Raw genomic sequence first — 9646 nt, 5'->3', positions numbered from 1 at the left:
ACCATGTCAGTTTCACAAGGGGGACAGCAGCAGGTGGCTAGGCACGTCCAGACCTGTGGGTATGCCAAGTGGGGAGGAAATTTGCTAGATGGGTTTCACTTGGGTTTTATTCCAGTCCTTGATGTTGAACACTCAGGGCTTCCCTGAGTGACATACTTTGTCAACATTTCCTGGCTCAGCTATTAACTGAGGACCAGGATGGAGACATTAGACAAACAGACTAGGCCATTTTCTTGTCTTCTGAATCCCACCACTGGTTCTTTGGTTTTACCTAGAGCTACTCTCTTCAAAAAGATACCTCCTTTTATTCATTAAAAACTGATCCAAAAAATGGTTTTCATGGGCAGTTATGGGTGGGTCATTGTGTCATATTTTGTTATGAGTGGCAGATAAACTTATCAGGAGGGCTTGGTGAAGGCAATGGTTTGACCTAAAGGAGTGACAAAAATAGTGAGGATTTGCCCTCTGTTATTGGGAGGTGATAACAGTGTTGACTTTAAACTTGTTTGTAAAAATAAACTCTTTCTAGGCCAAGCACCGTGGCTCATGCCTATAATCCCAGCACTTTAGAAGGCCAAGGTGGGAGGACTGGTTGAGCCCAGGAGTTTGAGACCAGCCTGGGCAACATAGGGAGACCCCGTCTCTACATAAAATAAAAAAGTTAGTTGGGTATGGTGGTGTGTGCCTGTAGTCCCAGCTACTTGAGAGGCTGAAGTGGGAGGATCCCTTGAGCCCAGGACTTCAAAGATGCAGTGAGCTATGATTATGCCACTGCACTCTAGCCTGGGCAACAGAGCGAAACCCTATCTCTAAAATACATAAATAAGTTATTTCTGGGACTTCTGGAGTCTTGTCTCTTTTCTTGTCCAATCTACAGTTAAAGAAACTTCTGGAATAGGTGAGCATCTCCTTATTCCATGACATCCCTGAGACGCTGCCGACACTCTCTCTCTGCCCCACTGCGTCCCCTTCCTCACTTGCTTTGCCATCCACTCCTGGGCCCCAGACTTCCTGCTGCCTGCGCTGCTGCTGCTCCCGGCCCTGTCTCCAGGAAGAAAGCTTGACAGCTCCGGCCAGGCCAGGGAGCACAGGGCCTGCGCCACCTCTGCTGAGGCTCAAGTTGAGGGGAGGTTGCCCCTGCTCCCTGCTTGTCCCCAATGCCTGTGGCTAACACAGCCTAACTTTCAACCGCGAGTCCCAGTGCAAGGCCTTGGGGAGCAGCCTGGTCTTCTCTCCTGCTGGCTGAGAGACTTTTTAGGTCATGCCAAGGGCTCAGTGGGGCGTTCTCTCCTAGGTGTTTCGGCTTCTCATTCCCACCCTTCAGCGTTCATCATTGGAGTTTTTTTTTTTGTTTGTTTTTTACAGTCTCGCTCTGCTGCCGAAGCCGGAGTGCAATGGCACAATCTTGGTCATTGCAACCTCCATCTCTTGGGTTCAAGTGATTCTCCTGCCTCAGCCTCCCAAGTAGCTGGGACTATAGGTATGCATCAACCACATCTGGCTAATTTTGTTTTGGTATTTTTAGTAGAGATGGGGTTTCACCTTGTTGGCCAGGCTGGTTCGAAATCCTGACCTCAAGTAATCCACCCGCCTCGGCCTCCCAAAGTGCTGGGATTACAGGCTTGAGCCACCACTCCCGGCCCACTGGAGCCTTTTTGCTCCTTCTTTCATAACTCACAGGAGCTGTTTTTGGGCTCACTAGGTAGAGATGAGATTAGCTGTGGATCATTGCTAACATGTATTGGGCTGGGTGGCCTGGGCTGGGAAGTGTCTGACAGGCGTGGCCTCATTTCCTCCTCACTTCAACTTTCTGAGGGGGAAGCCATTATCATCTCCAGTTTAAAGATGAGATAATTGAGACTTCAAGAGTATCTTAGGCCGAGCTCAGTGGCTCACGCCTGTAATACCCGCTACTTGGGAGGCTAAGATAGGAGAATTGCTTGAACCTGGGAGGTGGAGGTTACAGTGAGCTGAGATTGTGCCACTGTACTCCAACCTGGGTGACAGAATGAGACTCCATCTCAAAAAAAAAAAAAAGTGTCTTAGCTCAGGCTGCTACAACAAGATCCTATAGACTGGTAGCTTCTAAGCAATCAGAATCTATTTCTCACAGTTCTGGAGGCTGGGAAGTCCGAGATTAAGGTGCTAGCATATTTAGTGTCTGGTGAAGGCCACTTTCTGGTTCATAGATGGTGCCTTCTCACTATGTCCTCAGATGGCAGAGGGAGCAAGGCAGCTCTTGGTTTTTTTCTTGTCTCTTTTCTTGCTAGGTCGTTAGCCCCATTCATGAGGGATCCACTCTATGACATTATCACCTCCCAAAGACCCTACCTCCTAACACCACCACTTTGGGGGTTAAGGTTTCAACATGTAAAATTTGAAGGAGACAAAAACACGCAGTCCATAGCAAACAGGATAAATACTGTGGCCAAAGTTTCGCAGTGAATAAGCAATGGAACAGAGACTCACTCAGTGAGCCATTTATGGAACACCTGCTCTGGCCCGGGTACTTCAGGGATAGAGGCTGGAATGTGACCAGACATAGGACTTCAGTGGAGAAATAGGAAAAGTGAACCAAGGGCTATGTGAGGCAAGACGGGCATTGCGGTGGGCAGCCCACCAATGTGGCTCAGGGAGTGGGTGGGGTGGGTTGTCCTTGACAGACTCTAGTTTAAGGAAGGCTCTTTGAGGAGTGACAATTGGTGTAGCTCTGGGGGATGAACAGGAGTGAGCAAGGCTAAAGAGGAAAGAGGGCCCCACTTTGCAAAGAAAAAAAAGTCAGAGAACAACACAGCACATTTGGGAAAACACCATGCCTGACTCAGGGTAAATGCTGAATAATCTTTGGGCACTAACAGAAACGATGCCCAGCCAAGTTTCTCAACCCATTTCCAGGCTCTGTGGAGGGCAGGATCTTTGTAGGGTGTAAAGTGGGGAAGGGCTGCACAGATTTGGGGTTTGGGAAGGTGACTGTGGCTGGATGTGAAGGATGGCTAGGAGGGACAGGGGAGGTAGCACAACTCAGTTGAGGTCATTCTTTCCATGATTTTTCTTTTTTTTTTTTTTTTTTTTTTTTTTGAGATGGTGTCTTGCTTTGTCACCCAGGCTGGAGTGCAGTGGTGTGATCCTTGGCTCAGTGCAACCTCTGTCTCCCGGGTTCAAGTGATTCTCCTGCCTCAGCCTCCCAAGTAGTTGGGATTACAGGTGTGTGCCACCACACCCAGCTAATTTTTGTAATTTTAGTAGAGATGGAGTTTCACCATGTTGGCCAGGCTGGTCTTGAACTCCTGATCTCAGATGATCTGCCCGCCTCAGCCTCCCAGAGTGCTGAGATTACAGGCGTGAGCTACTGTGCCCGGTCAAGACCATGCTTTTCAGAATCACTCTTCATTAGAATTTTTAAATTGGAAGGATATTTAGAAATTCTTTTCTTTAAGCCTCTTTGATCAAGATGAAGAACTTGATACCAAGGTGGTTAGAGGAGGCACCAGTAACCTCAGATAGTTAGTGGTGGCCCCGGCCAGGACCCAGGCCTGCTGACTCCCAGCATATATATTTTTGCCACACTGCACCAGTGTCTGGAGACATCATTGTTGTCTTAGTCTGTTTATGTTGCTATCAACGAATACCCAAGGCTGGGTAATTAATAAAGAAAGATGTTTCTTTGACTCACAATTCTACTGGCTGGAAAGTTCAAGACTGGGCATCTGGTGAGGGCCTCAGGCTGCTTCTACGTGTGGTGAAAGGCAAAGGGGAGCCAAAGAGTTCAGACAGCACATGGTGAGAGGGAGCAAGAGAGAGGGGAGGGAGTGCCAGGCTCTTTTTACAACCAGCTCTTACCAGGAACTAATGAGAGTGAGAACTCATTCAGTCCCGAGTAAAGGCACTCATCTTTTCATGGGGACTCTTTTTCCATGATCCAAACCCCTCCCATTAGACCTTTCTTCAACACTAGGGACCAAATTTCAAATGAGATTCGGAGGGGATAAACATCCAAAAATAGCAGTCTTGGTGGGAATGGGGCAGTGATGGAGGGTGGATGACTACAGGCATCTTGTGGATAAAGGCCAGGGAAGCCGCCAAACACCCTACAGCTCCAACCACCAGGAACTATCTAGCCCCAAATGTCAGTGGGACCAGGACTGAGAATCCCTGCCCAGACAGTGGAATTTTCAAAAAGCCCTTGTTTGTTGGGAAGCAACTTCAGAACTGGGGGCTGTGGAGAGTAAACCAAAGTCAGTGGGACATTTTCCTAGGCCTACGCGACTCAGAGAGAGACAAGAAGCCTCATGAAGGTTTACTAGTAAAGTTACTATTAAAAGTTGCTATTCAAAAAAAATCATTTTTCTTAAAGGTAAGTTTGTTCACTGTAGAAATAACCAATTAAGAGGAAAGGGAGAAATACAGTCACCTGTGGACCCACCCCAAGAGATGCTCATGGTGCACATTTCGATGTGACGTTCTGTGTTTTTAGACACACATGTGCATACAACACAGGCACATATAGATATTTTATGCACCTAAGTAACAACCATTTTTTCAATGGCATCGAGTCTGGGAACTGGAGGGCCCCTTGGAGCTGGCTGGGTGAGTGTGGGTGAGCGTGTTTGGGCAGGCTGAGGCAGAGCCCTGTTGATGTGTGTGAGAAGCAGGTGGGACATTCAGGGGTGAGGGCTGGGGTCTGGCAGGGAGATGAGGAGGAGGAGGTAGGAGGCATGGAGACTGGCTCTGTGGGGGTCAAGGGAGGGCTCAGGGGAGGACCACAGGTAGAGTCATCCCAGTAGAAGGACTAAGGAGAGCGCATGATGTCTGAGGAACTTTACAGCAAAGTGTGCAATGGAAAGCCTTCTCTATTTCCTCTACAAGAATGTCCGGTGTGCTCGGAATTCTTGTAGAAAATGTGTGTGTGGGAGGTGGATTTGGAGGGGTAGGGGAGATCTGTACTCCAGCGGGTTGGAGCAGAGTCCACCCTGCAATCAGGGGCTGGATTATAGAGCGATGGATATATCTGCATGCATGAATATGTATGTGTATTTATTACTAATATAAGATTATATCCAGTCTGTTCTGTAGAGTGTTTTTCACTTGACAATATATTGTGGATCTCTTTCTATGACATTAGATATGCCACTACATTGTTTTAAATAGCTACACAGTTGTCTATCAAAGGCATGTGCCATCGTTTAATGAATTCCTTAAATTTGAACATTTTTCATTTCTAATTTTTTATTCTTGGGGCCAATCTTTCTAGGTGTATCCTTTACAGAGGGGTTTCTCAGCTTTGGCACCATTGACATTTTGGAGCAGAGAGTTCTTTGCTGTGGAAGAGGGGCTGACCTGGGCCCTGTAGGGTGGTTGGCAGCTCACATCCTCACGGCCAACTGGGGACAGAGCTGCGATTCATACTCAGGCAAGGCCAGTGTGCTCTCCAGGGCACCTTGGCTCTAGGGGTGTGGCTGTAGGGCAGCTGCCGCTAATGAAGTCCCCTGGGAACCCTCGCAGTACCTGTGTGTTGCTTAGTCTTTCTAACTGAGCTGGGGGGAGGCCTGACCAGTGCCCATCTGTGCTGGGAGTACTTGAGCTGGGGCAGCAGCAGAGGCTGCTGGTAAATCCTTGCTTGTTCTGCAGGCAGATGCAAGTGCCATTTGTTGATTTCTTAGCAAAATCCTCATCAGGTCAATACGCACAGGCAGAACTCAGTAAAAGTCACTGGCTGGCCTTGGACTGCAATTCAGTCTGTTACTTTCTGTGAAATGGGTCCTTTAGAATCACAGTGGGTTGGGGCTCCCTGGAAGCCCCTGTGAAATGCCCACTGACCCAGGGAAGGCCTGTGCTGACCTATGAGCTGTTTTATTGTCTTCCATCCTACTGCACGTTGTGGTTCAGTAACCATATACATGGAAGGAACTGCCTGGACCTGGTTGACCCCCGGGCCACAGCAGAAGAGAGGATCACCCCTGGGCCCCAGGGCCTTAGCCCTGAGGTCACAGGATAAGGGCTATAAGACAGAGGTGGCCCTAGTGATTTCTAGTTTTGAGTTTGTAGCTGTGAACATTTTCCACACTCTGCAGCTTCTGTCAGTTTCTTTCTGACAGCCTGGGAAAGGAACTGTCAAACTTAGAGATCCGCTATGAAAGGGCTAGAGAGAAAATCCTAAGGAACCAAAACTGGTTTTTCAATTTTGAAATAAAAATGTCAACTAATAAGAGTGAGAACTCATACATTCCCAAGGAAGGGCGGTAATGTAGCCAAAAAAAAAAAAAAAAAAAAAAGAGGAAATGCTGTCAATATCTCACCCTCACCCTTTAGTTAGAGAGGGGTGGTATGTTCTGGAGTGTCTATTAGGTTGTTTTGAAAAGAAAAACCCTGAGAAACAATCTCTGTGTGAGTGGAGCTTCCCAAACAGCTACAAGCTTCCTGAAATCTCATCACATTATAGGGGTTTGAATTTAGGAGTTTATCCAACTGGGCCCATGGAGAAGTTCGTGGAAGATTGTGGAAAAAGTAGCAGGTAGGGAAGAGAGCCTAAGAGTATTTAGGTGATGGGCACCAACCTGGCCCTTGCACTGCTGCTGTTTCATTTAATGTTACTCCGGCAGCAGGCAGCGGGGTTGGAATTAAGCATGGAATTTGGAGTCAGGGCGTCCTGGGTTCCCCTCCCCACACTTCCTAATTGTGTGGTGAGGGCAAGGACCTCAGTTTCTCTGAGTTTGTTTCTCATCTATAAAATTAGTACTGCCACATAGGTATGAAAAAGAAATTAAATAATGCTCCTCAAGCTTCTGGCTCTGTTATGCAGGAGGATGGTGATGCTCAGAGTGGTTGGAAACTTGGACCCAGTTTCAGAATAAGTGATAGAAGAATCTGGATGAATCAAGACCAGGAGGAGGGTTGGGGCCCTGTGTGGCAAATTGCTAAGGTAGCCAGGCTTGGAGACCCAGTGTCCACTGCTAGCCTTGTATGCCCCTTATTCATTCATTTATTTATTATTTGAGACAGAATTTCACTCTGCTGCCCAGGCTGGAGTGCAGTGGTGCGATCACTGCACACTTAGGCCTTGAATTCCCAGGCTCAGTGGATCCTCCCACCTCAGCTTCCTGAGTAGCTGGTACTACAGTCGTTCACCACTGTACCTGGCTAATTTTTATATTTTGTTAAATATTTTTAAAAATTTATTTATTTATTTTATTTATTTTTTTGAGATGGAGTCTCGCTTTGTTGCCCAGGCTGGAGTTCAGTGGCACGATCTTGGCTCACTGCAAGCTCCACCTCCCGGGTTCACGCCATTCTCCTGCCTCAGCCTCCCGAGTAGCTGGGACTACAGGTGCCCGCCACATGTCCAGCTAATATTTTTTTGTATTTTTTAGTAGAGATGGGGTTTCACTGTGTTAGCCAGGATGGTCTTGATCTCCTGACCTCGTGATCCGCCTGCCTTGGCCTTCCAAAGTGCTGGGATTACAGGCACGAGCCACCACGCCTGGCCAATTTTTATATTTTTCTGTAGAGATGGGGTCTTGCTCTGTTGCCTAGGCTGGTCTCGAACTCCTGGGCTCAATTGATCCTCCTGCTTTGGCCTCCCAAAGTGCCGGGACTACAGGTGTGAGCCACTACACCCAGCCTGTGTGCCCCTTACTAATGCGATTTTACTGTTGATTACTGACCTATGTACAAAGAAATAATAATTGGAGGTGGCTAACAATAAAAGGAAGAAAGACAATAAAATGATAAAGAAGCGAAGATAAGAGAACAATAACCAAATGGTAGTAAGGACAACGATCACAATTCTTAACGAAGGACAGCAGAAGCAACTTAGCAAAAACATCAAACTCTGAACTCTGAGGAGTCAAGACAAAAAGGGATATGCAGCACGTCACTTCTGCTCGGGGATTTTTGTGGTATTTTTGGCCATCCAACATCTGGAGCCTTTTTCTCCGAGAATTTTCCTCCCTCCATAGAAGTAGAAATGGATGATACTCGTTCTTGGTCTCCGTTGCATCCAGAGAGCAGAAAAACATCAGACACACCATCCAGAGACAAGTGGGATTGGGGATGGCCTATGGGAAATGCTCTCTGGCGTATGGCTGTGATAACTGCACAGTTATGGAGATGCTGGTGGTGGCAATAGGTGGCCCATGCTGGTGGGGCTGCTGATAGAAGCCGGCTGCACTGGCTGCTACAGTGTGCTATCCCCTGCACTGCTGCGTGTCACGACTGGGGTGCTGATCCATTCAATCCATGTACATAAGAATTTTTTTCTTCCGATTTTTAATTTTTGAATAATTTTAAATTTACAATGAAATGAAAAGAATAGCACAATGAACATAATATTTGCCTTTATCCAAATTTAATGATTTGTTAACATTTTTCCACATTTGCGGGCACAAGCCCCGTCTCTCTCTGCACACATGCGTATGCACATGCACACATATTTGCTGAACTATTTGAAACTGAGATGCCCATATCATGATCCTTTACCTCTGAATACTTCAGCATGATCTCCTAAGAATAAAAACATTCTCCACCTTCATAATTCCATTGTCACCTTAGGAAAATGAACAATTTTATAATATCATCTAATATTCAATCCTTATTTAAATTTATACACTTTCCAGAACTGCCTTATGTCGGAACAGTCCCTCTCCTTTCCCAGTCATTGTCTGTATTTGACACACTTTTCAAATGCTTTTAATTTCAGCTACTTTAAATAAATTTATTTTCTGCTCAAATCAACTCTAGTCTCTTCTGTCATTTATAAATCTGGCCTCATGCACACAGTTCCTCTTACTGAAGGAGCATTTCCACCACATTCATAGGAAGATTAAATTTCCCTTGATCAAAAAGGAGTAGCAGTTCCAAAAATGGGCTCTGCAGTCAGACTGCCTGAGTTGGAATTGAATCCCACCACTAACCAGCTGGGGGAGGGCAAGCTACTTAACCATTATGAGGATCAGCTTCCAGAATTGTGAAGCTGCATAATAATAATAGTCTCTATTGCATAGGGTTGTTGAGAGGATTAAACAAATTCACAGGTGTAAAGGGCTTAGAACCGTCACCCAGATGCACTGTAAGTGCTGTGTAATGGTTTGCTGTAATGATGCAACCTCTTCCTGGTGCATTCTCCCAATTCTTTGCTTCCTAGACAACTTGTTTTCTGGGAAAATAGACCCAGTGGAAGACCCTACTCAATGATCTATTTTCCACTGTAGGGTGATAGTACCAGCTGTCTTCTTGGTGAATGGTGCTTTAGAATTTTCATTAAAAGGAGAGGCCAGGTGTGGTGGCTCACACCTGTAATCCCAATGCTTTGGGAGACTGAGACGGGAGGATTCCCTGAGGTCAGGAGTTTGAGACCAGCCTAGGCATCAAAGTGAGACTCTGTCTCTACAAAAAATTAAAAAATTAGCTGGGTATGGTGGTGCACACCTGTGGTCCCAGCTGCTCAGGAGGCTGAGGTGGGAGGAACACTTTAGCTCAGGAGTTTGAGGCTGCAGTGAGCTGTAAGTGCACCACTGTACTTCAGCCTGGGTGACAGAGTAAGAGCCTATCTCCACAACAAAAAAAAAAAAAAAAAAAAGTAATAATAAAAATAAAAATAAAGGAGAAGGAAGTACATTGTACTTAGAAATAACTTTCCCAGTCTTTAATC

This window comes from Macaca thibetana, chromosome 7 (assembly GCF_024542745.1).
Source record: "Macaca thibetana thibetana isolate TM-01 chromosome 7, ASM2454274v1, whole genome shotgun sequence".
Taxonomy (NCBI): domain Eukaryota; kingdom Metazoa; phylum Chordata; class Mammalia; order Primates; family Cercopithecidae; genus Macaca; species Macaca thibetana.
The sequence above is the reverse complement of the archived record's forward strand: the minus strand, read 5'-3'. Positions refer to the sequence as shown.